Here is a 13,246-nt window from a genome sequence, read left to right as displayed (position 1 = left end):
CCGTCCTGTCTGGGACCCGCCGGGCGAGGTGTTACAGGGAATTATTTTGTGCTGCGGTTCCGTTCCATCCTGTCTGGGACCCGCCGGGCGAGGTGTTACAGGGAATTATTTTGTGCTGCGGTTCCGTTCCATCCTGTGTGGGACCCGCCGGGCGAGGTGTTACAGGGGATTATTTTGTTCTGCGGTTCCGTTCCATCCTGTGTGGGACCCGCCGGGCGAGGTGTTACAGGGGATTATTTTGTTCTGCGGTTCCGTTCCATCCTGTGTGGGACCCGCCGGGCGAGGTGTTACAGGGAAATCTTTTGTGCTGCAGTTCCGTTCCATCCTGTCTGCGACCCGCCGGGCGAGGTGTTACAGGGAATTATTTTGTGCTGCGGTTCCGTTCCATCCTGTGTGGGACCCGCCGGGCGAGGTGTTACAGGGAATTATTTTGTGCTGCGGTTCCGTTCCATCCTGTGTGGGACCCGCCGGGCGAGGTGTTACCGGGAATTATTTTGTTCTGCGGTTCCGTTCCATCCTGTCTAGGACACGCCGGGCGAGGTGTTACAGGGGATTATTTTGTTCTGCGGTTCCGTTCCATCCTGTGTGGGACCCGCCGGGCGAGGTGTTACAGGGAATTGTTTTGTGCTGCGGTTCCGTTCCATCCTGTCTGGGACCCGCCGGGCGAGGTGTTACAGGGGATTATTTTGTGCTGCGGTACCGTTCCATCCTGTGTGGGACCCGCCGGGCGAGGTGTTACAGGGAAATCTTTTGTGCTGCAGTTCCGTTCCATCCTGTCTGCGACCCGCCGGGCGAGGTGTTACAGGGAATTATTTTGTGCTGCGGTTCCGTTCCATCCTGTGTGGGACCCGCCGGGCGAGGTGTTACAGGGAATTATTTTGTGCTGCGGTTCCGTTCCATCCTGTGTGGGACCCGCCGGGCGAGGTGTTACCGGGAATTATTTTGTTCTGCGGTTCCGTTCCATCCTGTCTAGGACACGCCGGGCGAGGTGTTACAGGGGATTATTTTGTTCTGCGGTTCCGTTCCATCCTGTGTGGGACCCGCCGGGCGAGGTGTTACAGGGAATTGTTTTGTGCTGCGGTTCCGTTCCATCCTGTCTGGGACCCGCCGGGCGAGGTGTTACAGGGGATTATTTTGTGCTGCGGTACCGTTCCATCCTGTGTGGGACCCGCCGGGCGAGGTGTTAAAGGGAATTATTTTGTTCTGCGGTTCCGTTCCATCCTGTGTGGGACCCGCCGGGCGAGGTGTTACAGGGGATTATTTTGTGCTGCGGTTCCGTTCCATCCTGTGTGGGACCCGCCGGGCGAGGTGTTACAGGGAATTGTTTTGTGCTGTGGTTCCGTTCCATCCGGTCTGGGACCCGCCGGGCGAGGTGTTACAGGGAATTGTTTTGTGCTGTGGTTCCGTTCCATCCGGTCTGGGACCCGCCGGGCGAGGTGTTACAGGGAATTGTTTTGTGCTGCGGTTCCGTTCCATCCTGTGTGGGACCCGCCGGGCGAGGTGTTACAGGGAATTATTTTGTGCTGCGGTTCCGTTCCATCCTGCCTGGGACCCGCCGGGCAAGGTGTTACAGGGAATTATTTTGTGCTGCGGTTCCGTTCCATCCTGTGTGGGACCCGCCGGGCGAGGTGTTACAGGGAATTATTTTGTGCTGCGGTTCGGTTCCATCCTGTCTGCGACCCGCCGGGCGAGGTGTTACAGGGAATTATTTTGTTCTACGGTTCCGTTCCATCCTGTGTGGGACCCGCCGGGCGAGGTGTTACAGGGGATTATTTTGTTCTACGGTTCCGTTCCATCCTGTGTGGGACCCGCCGGGCGAGGTGTTACAGGGGATTATTTTGTGCTGCGGTTCCGTTCCATCCTGCGTGGGACCCGCCGGGCGAGGTGTTACAGGGGATTATTTTGTGCTGCGGTTCCGTTCCATCCTGCGTGGGACCCGCCGGGCGAGGTGTTACAGGGAATTATTTTGTGCTGCGGTTCCGTTCCATCCTGTGTGGGACCCGCCGGGCGAGGTGTTACAGGGGATTATTTTGTTCTACGGTTCCGTTCCATCCTGTGTGGGACCCGCCGGGCGAGGTGTTACAGGGGATTATTTTGTGCTGCGGTTCCGTTCCATCCTGCGTGGGACCCGCCGGGCGAGGTGTTACAGGGGATTATTTTGTGCTGCGGTTCCGTTCCATCCTGCGTGGGACCCGCCGGGCGAGGTGTTACAGGGAATTATTTTGTGCTGCGGTTCCGTTCCATCCTGTCTGGGTCCCGCCGGGCGAGGTGTTACAGGGAATTATTTTGTGCTGCGGTTCCGTTCCATCCTGTGTGGGACCCGCCGGGCGAGGTGTTACAGGGGATTATTTTGTGCTGCGGTTCCGTTCCATCCTGTGTGGGACCCGCTGGGTGAGGTGTTACAGGGAATTATTTTGTTCTGCGGTTCCGTTCCATCCTGTCTGACCCGCCGGGCAAGGTGTTACAGGGAATTATTTTGTGCTGCGGTACCGTTCCATCCTGTCTGGGACCCGCCGGGCGAGGTGTTACAGGGAATTATTTTGTGCTGCAGTTCCGTTCCATCCTGTGTGGGACCCGCCGGGCGAGGTGTTACAGGGAATTATTTTGTGCTGCGGTTCCGTTCCATCCTGTGTGGGACCCGCCGGGCGAGGTGTTACAGGGGATTATTTTGTGCTGCGGTTCCGTTCCATCCTGTGTGGGACCCGCCGGGCGAGGTGTTACAGGGAATTATTTTGTGCTGCGGTTCCGTTCCATCCTGTGTGGGACCCGCCGGGCGAGGTGTTACAGGGGATTATTTTGTGCTGCGGTTCCGTTCCATCCTGTGTGGGACCCGCCGGGCGAGGTGTTACAGGGGATTATTTTGTGCTGCGGTTCCGTTCCATCCTGTCTGGGACCCGCCGGGCGAGGTGTTACAGGGAATTATTTTGTGCTGCTGTTCCGTTCCATCCTGTGTGGGACCCGTCGGGCGACGTGTTACAGGGGATTATTTTGTGCTGCGGTTTCGTTCCATCCTGTCTGGGACCCGCCGGGCGAGGTGTTACAGGGGATTATTTTGTGCTTCGGTTCCGTTCCATCCTGTGTGGGACCCGCCGGGCGACGTGTTACAGGGGATTATTTTGTGCTGCGGTTCCGTTCCATCCTGTCTGGGACCCGCCGGGCGAGGTGTTACAGGGAATTATTTTGTGCTGCGGTTCCGTTCCATCCTGTGTGGGACCCGCCGGGCGAGGTGTTACAGGGGATTGTTTTGTGCTGCGGTTCCGTTCCATCCTGTGTGGGACCCGCCGGGCGAGGTGTTACAGGGAATTATTTTGTTCTGCGGTTCCGTTCCATCCTGTGTGGGACCCGCCGGGCGAGGTGTTACAGGGGATTATTTTGTTCTGCGGTTCCGTTCCATCCTGTCTGGGACCCGCCGGGCGAGGTGTTACAGGGGATTATTTTGTGCTGCGGTTCCGTTCCATCCGGTCTGGGACCCGCCGGGCGAGGTGTTACAGGGAATTGTTTTGTGCTGCGGTTTCGTTCCATCCGGTCTGGGACCCGCCGGGCGAGGTGTTACAGGGAATTGTTTTGTGCTGCGGTTCCGTTCCATCTTGTCTGGGACCCGCCGGGCGAGGTGTTACAGGGAATTATTTTGTGCTGCGGTTCCGTTCCATCCTGTCTGGGACCCGCCGGGCGAGGTGTTACAGGGAATTATTTTGTGCTGCGGTTCCGTTCCATCCTGTGTGGGACCCGCCGGGCGAGGTGTTACAGGGAATTATTTTGTGCTGCGGTTCCGTTCCATCCTGTCTGCGACCCGCCGGGCGAGGTGTTACAGGGAATTATTTTGTTCTACGGTTCCGTTCCATCCTGTGTGGGACCCGCCGGGCGAGGTGTTACAGGGGATTATTTTGTTCTATGGTTCCGTTCCATCCTGTGTGGGACCCGCCGGGCGAGGTGTTACAGGGGATTATTTTGTGCTGCGGTTCCGTTCCATCCTGCGTGGGACCCGCCGAGCGAGGTGTTACAGGGAATTATTTTGTGCTGCGGTTCCGTTCCATCCTGCGTGGGACCCGCCGGGCGAGGTGTTACAGGGGATTATTTTGTGCTGCGGTTCCGTTCCATCCTGCGTGGGACCCGCCGGGCGAGGTGTTACAGGGAATTATTTTGTGCTGCGGTTCCGTTCCATCCTGTGTGGGACCCGCCGGGCGACGTGTTACAGGGGATTATTTTGTGCTGCGGTTCTGTTCCATCCTGTCTGGGACCCGCCGGGCGAGGTGTTACAGGGAATTGTTTTATGCTGCGGTTCCGTTCCATCCTGTGTGGGACTCGCCGGGCGAGGTGTTACAGGGGATTATTTTGTTCTGCGGTTCCGTTCCATCCTGTGTGGGACCCGCCGGGCGAGGTGTTACAGGGGATTATTTTGTGCTTCGGTTCCGTTCCATCCTGTGTGGGACCCGTCGGGCGAGGTGTTACAGGGAATTGTTTTGTGCTGCGGTTCCGTTCCGTCCTGTCTGGGACCCGCCGGGCGAGGTGTTACAGGGAATTATTTTGTGCTGCGGTTCCGTTCCATCCTGTCTGGGACCCGCCGGGCGAGGTGTTACAGGGAATTATTTTGTGCTGCGGTTCCGTTCCATCCTGTGTGGGACCCGCCGGGCGAGGTGTTACAGGGGATTATTTTGTTCTGCGGTTCCGTTCCATCCTGTGTGGGACCCGCCGGGCGAGGTGTTACAGGGGATTATTTTGTTCTGCGGTTCCGTTCCATCCCGTGTGGGACCCGCCGGGCGAGGTGTTACAGGGAAATCTTTTGTGCTGCAGTTCCGTTCCATCCTGTCTGCGACCCGCCGGGCGAGGTGTTACAGGGAATTATTTTGTGCTGCGGTTCCGTTCCATCCTCTGTGGGACCCGCTGGGCGAGGTGTTACAGGGAATTATTTTGTGCTGCGGTTCCGTTCCATCCTGTGTGGGACCCGCCGGGCGAGGTGTTACAGGGAATTATTTTGTTCTGCGGTTCGGTTCCATCCTGTCTGGGACCCGCCGGGCGAGGTGTTACAGGGAATTATTTTGTTCTGCGGTTCCGTTCCGTCCTGTCTGGGACCCGCCGGGCGAGGTGTTACAGGGAATTATTTTGTGCTGCGGTTCCGTTCCATCCTGTCTAGGACACGCCGGGCGAGGTGTTACAGGGGATTATTTTGTTCTGCGGTTCCGTTCCATCCTGTGTGGGACCCGCCGGGCGAGGTGTTACAGGGAATTGTTTTGTGCTGCGGTTCCGTTCCATCCTGTCTGGGACCCGCCGGGCGAGGTGTTACAGGGGATTATTTTGTGTTGCGGTTCCGTTCCATCCTGTGTGGGACCCGCCGGGCGAGGTGTTAAAGGGAATTATTTTGTTCTGCGGTTCCGTTCCATCCTGTGTGGGACCCGCCGGGCGAGGTGTTACAGGGGATTATTTTGTGCTGCGGTTCCGTTCCATCCTGTGTGGGACCCGCCGGGCGAGGTGTTACAGGGAATTGTTTTGTGCTGTGGTTCCATTCCATCCGGTCTGGGACCCGCCGGGCGAGGTGTTACAGGGAATTGTTTTGTGCTGCGGTTCCGTTCCATCCTGTCTGGGACCCGCCGGGCGAGGTGTTACAGGGAATTATTTTGTGCTGCGGTTCCGTTCCATCCTGTCTGGGACCCACCGGGCGAGGTGTTACAGGGAATTATTTTGTGCTGCGGTTCCGTTCCATCCTGTGTGGGACCCGCCGGGCGAGGTGTTACAGGGAATTATTTTGTGCTGCGGTTCGGTTCCATCCTGTCTGCGACCCGCCGGGCGAGGTGTTACAGGGAATTATTTTGTTCTACGGTTCCGTTCCATCCTGTGTGGGACCCGCCGGGCGAGGTGTTACAGGGGATTATTTTGTGCTGCGGTTCCGTTCCATCCTGCGTGGGACCCGCCGGGCGAGGTGTTACAGGGAATTATTTTGTGCTGCGGTTCCGTTCCATCCTGTGTGGGACCCGCCGGGCGAGGTGTTACAGGGGATTATTTTGTGCTGCGGTTCCGTTCCATCCTGTGTGGGACCCGCTGGGTGAGGTGTTACAGGGAATTATTTTGTTCTGCGGTTCCGTTCCATCCTGTCTGACCCGCCGGGCAAGGTGTTACAGGGAATTATTTTGTGCTGCGGTACCGTTCCATCCTGTCTGGGACCCGCCGGGCGAGGTGTTACAGGGAATTATTTTGTGCTGCAGTTCCGTTCCATCCTGTGTGGGACCCGCCGGGCGAGGTGTTACAGGGAATTATTTTGTGCTGCGGTTCCGTTCCATCCTGTGTGGGACCCGCCGGGCGAGGTGTTACAGGGGATTATTTTGTGCTGCGGTTCCGTTCCATCCTGTGTGGGACCCGCCGGGCGAGGTGTTACAGGGAATTATTTTGTGCTGCGGTTCCGTTCCATCCTGTGTGGGACCCGCCGGGCGAGGTGTTACAGGGGATTATTTTGTGCTGCGGTTCCGTTCCATCCTGTGTGGGACCCGCCGGGCGAGGTGTTACAGGGGATTATTTTGTGCTGCGGTTCCGTTCCATCCTGTCTGGGACCCGCCGGGCGAGGTGTTACAGGGAATTATTTTGTGCTGCTGTTCCGTTCCATCCTGTGTGGGACCCGTCGGGCGACGTGTTACAGGGGATTATTTTGTGCTGCGGTTTCGTTCCATCCTGTCTGGGACCCGCCGGGCGAGGTGTTACAGGGGATTATTTTGTGCTTCGGTTCCGTTCCATCCTGTGTGGGACCCGCCGGGCGACGTGTTACAGGGGATTATTTTGTGCTGCGGTTCCGTTCCATCCTGTCTGGGACCCGCCGGGCGAGGTGTTACAGGGAATTATTTTGTGCTGCGGTTCCGTTCCATCCTGTGTGGGACCCGCCGGGCGAGGTGTTACAGGGGATTGTTTTGTGCTGCGGTTCCGTTCCATCCTGTGTGGGACCCGCCGGGCGAGGTGTTACAGGGAATTATTTTGTTCTGCGGTTCCGTTCCATCCTGTGTGGGACCCGCCGGGCGAGGTGTTACAGGGGATTATTTTGTTCTGCGGTTCCGTTCCATCCTGTCTGGGACCCGCCGGGCGAGGTGTTACAGGGGATTATTTTGTGCTGCGGTTCCGTTCCATCCGGTCTGGGACCCGCCGGGCGAGGTGTTACAGGGAATTGTTTTGTGCTGCGGTTTCGTTCCATCCGGTCTGGGACCCGCCGGGCGAGGTGTTACAGGGAATTGTTTTGTGCTGCGGTTCCGTTCCATCTTGTCTGGGACCCGCCGGGCGAGGTGTTACAGGGAATTATTTTGTGCTGCGGTTCCGTTCCATCCTGTCTGGGACCCGCCGGGCGAGGTGTTACAGGGAATTATTTTGTGCTGCGGTTCCGTTCCATCCTGTGTGGGACCCGCCGGGCGAGGTGTTACAGGGAATTATTTTGTGCTGCGGTTCCGTTCCATCCTGTCTGCGACCCGCCGGGCGAGGTGTTACAGGGAATTATTTTGTTCTACGGTTCCGTTCCATCCTGTGTGGGACCCGCCGGGCGAGGTGTTACAGGGGATTATTTTGTTCTATGGTTCCGTTCCATCCTGTGTGGGACCCGCCGGGCGAGGTGTTACAGGGGATTATTTTGTGCTGCGGTTCCGTTCCATCCTGCGTGGGACCCGCCGAGCGAGGTGTTACAGGGAATTATTTTGTGCTGCGGTTCCGTTCCATCCTGCGTGGGACCCGCCGGGCGAGGTGTTACAGGGGATTATTTTGTGCTGCGGTTCCGTTCCATCCTGCGTGGGACCCGCCGGGCGAGGTGTTACAGGGAATTATTTTGTGCTGCGGTTCCGTTCCATCCTGTGTGGGACCCGCCGGGCGACGTGTTACAGGGGATTATTTTGTGCTGCGGTTCTGTTCCATCCTGTCTGGGACCCGCCGGGCGAGGTGTTACAGGGAATTGTTTTATGCTGCGGTTCCGTTCCATCCTGTGTGGGACTCGCCGGGCGAGGTGTTACAGGGGATTATTTTGTTCTGCGGTTCCGTTCCATCCTGTGTGGGACCCGCCGGGCGAGGTGTTACAGGGGATTATTTTGTGCTTCGGTTCCGTTCCATCCTGTGTGGGACCCGTCGGGCGAGGTGTTACAGGGAATTGTTTTGTGCTGCGGTTCCGTTCCGTCCTGTCTGGGACCCGCCGGGCGAGGTGTTACAGGGAATTATTTTGTGCTGCGGTTCCGTTCCATCCTGTCTGGGACCCGCCGGGCGAGGTGTTACAGGGAATTATTTTGTGCTGCGGTTCCGTTCCATCCTGTGTGGGACCCGCCGGGCGAGGTGTTACAGGGGATTATTTTGTTCTGCGGTTCCGTTCCATCCTGTGTGGGACCCGCCGGGCGAGGTGTTACAGGGGATTATTTTGTTCTGCGGTTCCGTTCCATCCCGTGTGGGACCCGCCGGGCGAGGTGTTACAGGGAAATCTTTTGTGCTGCAGTTCCGTTCCATCCTGTCTGCGACCCGCCGGGCGAGGTGTTACAGGGAATTATTTTGTGCTGCGGTTCCGTTCCATCCTCTGTGGGACCCGCTGGGCGAGGTGTTACAGGGAATTATTTTGTGCTGCGGTTCCGTTCCATCCTGTGTGGGACCCGCCGGGCGAGGTGTTACAGGGAATTATTTTGTTCTGCGGTTCGGTTCCATCCTGTCTGGGACCCGCCGGGCGAGGTGTTACAGGGAATTATTTTGTTCTGCGGTTCCGTTCCGTCCTGTCTGGGACCCGCCGGGCGAGGTGTTACAGGGAATTATTTTGTGCTGCGGTTCCGTTCCATCCTGTCTAGGACACGCCGGGCGAGGTGTTACAGGGGATTATTTTGTTCTGCGGTTCCGTTCCATCCTGTGTGGGACCCGCCGGGCGAGGTGTTACAGGGAATTGTTTTGTGCTGCGGTTCCGTTCCATCCTGTCTGGGACCCGCCGGGCGAGGTGTTACAGGGGATTATTTTGTGTTGCGGTTCCGTTCCATCCTGTGTGGGACCCGCCGGGCGAGGTGTTAAAGGGAATTATTTTGTTCTGCGGTTCCGTTCCATCCTGTGTGGGACCCGCCGGGCGAGGTGTTACAGGGGATTATTTTGTGCTGCGGTTCCGTTCCATCCTGTGTGGGACCCGCCGGGCGAGGTGTTACAGGGAATTGTTTTGTGCTGTGGTTCCATTCCATCCGGTCTGGGACCCGCCGGGCGAGGTGTTACAGGGAATTGTTTTGTGCTGCGGTTCCGTTCCATCCTGTCTGGGACCCGCCGGGCGAGGTGTTACAGGGAATTATTTTGTGCTGCGGTTCCGTTCCATCCTGTCTGGGACCCACCGGGCGAGGTGTTACAGGGAATTATTTTGTGCTGCGGTTCCGTTCCATCCTGTGTGGGACCCGCCGGGCGAGGTGTTACAGGGAATTATTTTGTGCTGCGGTTCGGTTCCATCCTGTCTGCGACCCGCCGGGCGAGGTGTTACAGGGAATTATTTTGTTCTACGGTTCCGTTCCATCCTGTGTGGGACCCGCCGGGCGAGGTGTTACAGGGGATTATTTTGTGCTGCGGTTCCGTTCCATCCTGCGTGGGACCCGCCGGGCGAGGTGTTACAGGGAATTATTTTGTGCTGCGGTTCCGTTCCATCCTGTGTGGGACCCGCCGGGCGACGTGTTACAGGGAATTATTTTGTGCTGCGGTTCCGTTCCATCCTGTGTGGGACCCGCCGGGCGACGTGTTACAGGGGATTATTTTGTGCTGCGGTTCTGTTCCATCCTGTCTGGGACCCGCCGGGCGAGGTGTTACAGGGAATTATTTTGTGCTGCGGTTCCGTTCCATCCTGTGTGGGACCCGCCGGGCGAGGTGTTACAGGGAATTGTTTTGTGCTGCGGTTCCGTTCCATCCTGTGTGGGACTCGCCGGGCGAGGTGTTACAGGGGATTATTTTGTTCTGCGGTTCCGTTCCATCCTGTCTGGGACCCGCCGGGCGAGGTGTTACAGGGGATTATTTTGTGCTTCGGTTCCGTTCCATCCTGTGTGGGACCCGTCGGGCAAGGTGTTACAGGGAATTGTTTTGTGCTGCGGTTCCGTTCTGTCCTGTCTGGGACCCGCCGGACGAGGTGTTACAGGGAATTATTTTGTGCTGCGGTTCCGTTCCATCCTGTCTGGGACCCGCCGGGCGAGGTGTTACAGGGAATTATTTTGTGCTGCGGTTCCGTTCCATCCTGTGTGGGACCCGCCGGGCGAGGTGTTACAGTGGATTATTTTGTTCTGCGGTTCCGTTCCATCCTGTGTGGGACCCGCCGGGCGAGGTGTTACAGGGGATTATTTTGTTCTGCGGTTCCGTTCCATCCTGTGTGGGACCCGCCGGGCGAGGTGTTACAGGGAAATCTTTTGTGCTGCGGTTCCGTTCCATCCTGCCTGCGACCCGCCGGGCGAGGTGTTACAGGGAATTATTTTGTGCTGCGGTTCCGTTCCATCCTGTGTGGGACCCGCCGGGCGAGGTGTTACAGGGAATTATTTTGTGCTGCGGTTCCGTTCCATCCTGTGTGGGACCCGCCGGGCGAGGTGTTACAGGGGATTATTTTGTGCTGCGGTTCCGTTCCGTCCTGTCTGGGACCCGCCGGGCGAGGTGTTACAGGGAATTATTTTGTGCTGCGGTTCCGTTCCATCCTGTGTGGGACCCGCCGGGCGAGGTGTTACAGGGAATTATTTTGTTCTGCGGTTCGGTTCCATCCTGTCTGGGACCCGCCGGGCGAGGTGTTACAGGGAATTATTTTGTTCTGCGGTTCCGTTCCATCCTGTCTGGGACCCGCCGGGCGAGGTGTTACAGGGAATTATTTTGTGCTGCGGTTCCGTTCCATCCTGTCTGGGACCCGCCGGGCGAGGTGTTACCGGGAATTATTTTGTTCTGCGGTTCCGTTCCATCCTGTCTGGGACCCGCCGGGCGAGGTGTTACAGGGGAATTATTTTGTTCTGCGGTTCCGTTCCATCCTGTCTGGGACACGCCGGGCGAGGTGTTACAGGGGATTATTTTGTTCTGCGGTTCCGTTCCATCCTGTGTGGGACCCGCCGGGCGAGGTGTTACAGGGAATTGTTTTGTGCTGCGGTTCCGTTCCATCCTGTCTGGGACCCGCCGGGCGAGGTGTTACAGGGGATTATTTTGTGCTGCGGTTCCGTTCCATCCTGTGTGGGACCCTCCGGGCGAGGTGTTAAAGGGAATTATTTTGTTCTGCGGTTCCGTTCCATCCTGTGTGGGACCCGCCGGGCGAGGTGTTACAGGGAATTATTTTGTTCTGCGGTTCCGTTCCATCCTGTGTGGGACCCGCCGGGCGAGGTGTTACAGGGGATTATTTTGTTCTGCGGTTCCGTTCCATCCTGTGTGGGACCCGCCGGGCGAGGTGTTACAGGGGAATTATTTTGTTCTGCGGTTCCGTTCCATCCTGTGTGGTACCCGCCGGGCGAGGTGTTACAGGGAATTATTTTGTTCTGCGGTTCCGTTCCATCCTGTGTGGGACCCGCCGGGCGAGGTGTTACAGGGAATTATTTTGTTCTGCGGTTCCGTTCCATCCTGTGTGGGACCCGCCGGGCGAGGTGTTACAGGGAATTATTTTGTGCTGCGGTTCCGTTCCATCCTGTGTGGGACCCGCCGGGCGAGGTGTTACAGGGGATTATTTTGTTCTGCGGTTCCGTTCCATCCTGTCTGGGACCCGCCGGGCGAGGTGTTACAGGGGAATTATTTTGTTCTGTGGTTCCGTTCCATCCTGTCTGGGACCCGCCGGGCGAGGTGTTACAGGGGATTATTTTGTGCTGCGGTTCCGTTCCATCCTGTGTGGGACCCGCCGGGCGAGGTGTTACAGGGGATTATTTTGCGCTGCGGTTCCGTTCCATCCGGTCTGGGACCCGCCGGGCGAGGTGTTACAGGGAATTATTTTGTGCTGCGGTTCCGTTCCATCCTGTGTGGGACCCGCCGGGCGAGGTGTTACAGGGAATTATTTTGTGCTGCGGTTCCGTTCCGTCCTGTGTGGGACCCGCCGGGCGAGGTGTTACAGGGGATTATTTTGTGCTGCGGTTCCGTTCCATCCTGTGTGGGACCCGCCGGACGAGGTGTTACAGGGAATTATTTTGTGCTGCGGTTCCGTTCCATCCTGTGTGGGACCCGCCGGGCGAGGTGTTACAGGGAATTATTTTGTGCTGCGGTTCCGTTCCATCCTGTCTGGGACCCGCCGGGCGAGGTGTTACAGGGAATTATTTTGTTCTGCGGTTCCGTTACGTCCTGTCTGGGACCCGCCGGGCGAGGTGTTACAGGGAATTATTTTGTGCTGCGGTTCCGTTCCGTCCTGTCTGGGACCCGCCGGGCGAGGTGTTACAGGGGATTATTTTGTGCTGCGGTTCCGTTCCATCCTGTGTGGGACCCGCCGGGCGAGGTGTTACAGGGAATTATTTTGTTCTGCGGTTCCGTTCCATCCTGTCTGGGACCCGCCGGGCGAGGTGTTACAGGGGATTATTTTGTTCTGCGGTTCCGTTCCATCCTGTGTGGGACCCGCCGGGCGAGGTGTTACAGGGAATTATTTTGTTCTGCGGTTCCGTTCCATCCTGTCTGGGACCCGCCGGGCGAGGTGTTACAGGGAATTATTTTGTTCTGCGGTTCCGTTCCATCCTGTCTGGGACCCGCCGGGCGAGGTGTTAGAGGGGATTATTTTGTGCTGCGGTTCCGTTCCATCCTGTCTGCGACCCGCCGGGCGAGGTGTTACAGGGGATTATTTTGTTCTGCGGTTCCGTTCCATCCTGTGTGGGACCCGCCGGGCGAGGTGTTACAGGGAATTATTTTGTGCTGCGGTTCCGTTCCATCCTGTCTGGGACCCGCCGGGCGAGGTGTTACAGGGGATTATTTTGTGCTGCGGTTCCGTTCCATCCTGTCTGCGACCCGCCGGGCGAGGTGTTACAGGGGATTATTTTGTTCTGCGGTTCCGTTCCATCCTGTGTGGGACCCGCCGGGCGAGGTGTTACAGGGAATTATTTTGTGCTGCGGTTCCGTTCCATCCTGTCTGGGACCCACCGGGCGAGGTGTTACAGGGGATTATTTTGTTCTGCGGTTCCGTTCCATCCTGTGTGGGACCCGCCGGGCGAGGTGTTACAGGGGATTATTTTGTTCTGCGGTTCCGTTCCATCCTGTCTGGGACCCACCGGGCGAGGTGTTACAGGGGATTATTTTGTTCTGCGGTTCCGTTCCATCCGGTCTGGGACCCGCCGGGCGAGGTGTTAATGGGAATTATTTTGATTCCTCTGCTCCC

At 57.8% G+C, this 13,246-nt stretch overlaps 1 protein-coding gene across 3 annotated transcripts in view; it reads left to right on the top strand.

The window, feature by feature from the left end:
- The window catches only part of LOC142491290 (beta-1,4-galactosyltransferase 3-like), an 80,302-nt gene that overhangs the window by 40,054 nt on the left and 27,002 nt on the right, over positions 1-13,246 (top strand). The gene's annotated exons all lie outside the window — the stretch shown is intronic.

Source organism: Ascaphus truei, chromosome 3, assembly GCF_040206685.1.
Source record: "Ascaphus truei isolate aAscTru1 chromosome 3, aAscTru1.hap1, whole genome shotgun sequence".
NCBI lineage: Eukaryota > Metazoa > Chordata > Amphibia > Anura > Ascaphidae > Ascaphus > Ascaphus truei.
Note: the sequence above shows the minus strand (reverse complement) of the source record. Positions and strands in the feature narration are given on the sequence as shown.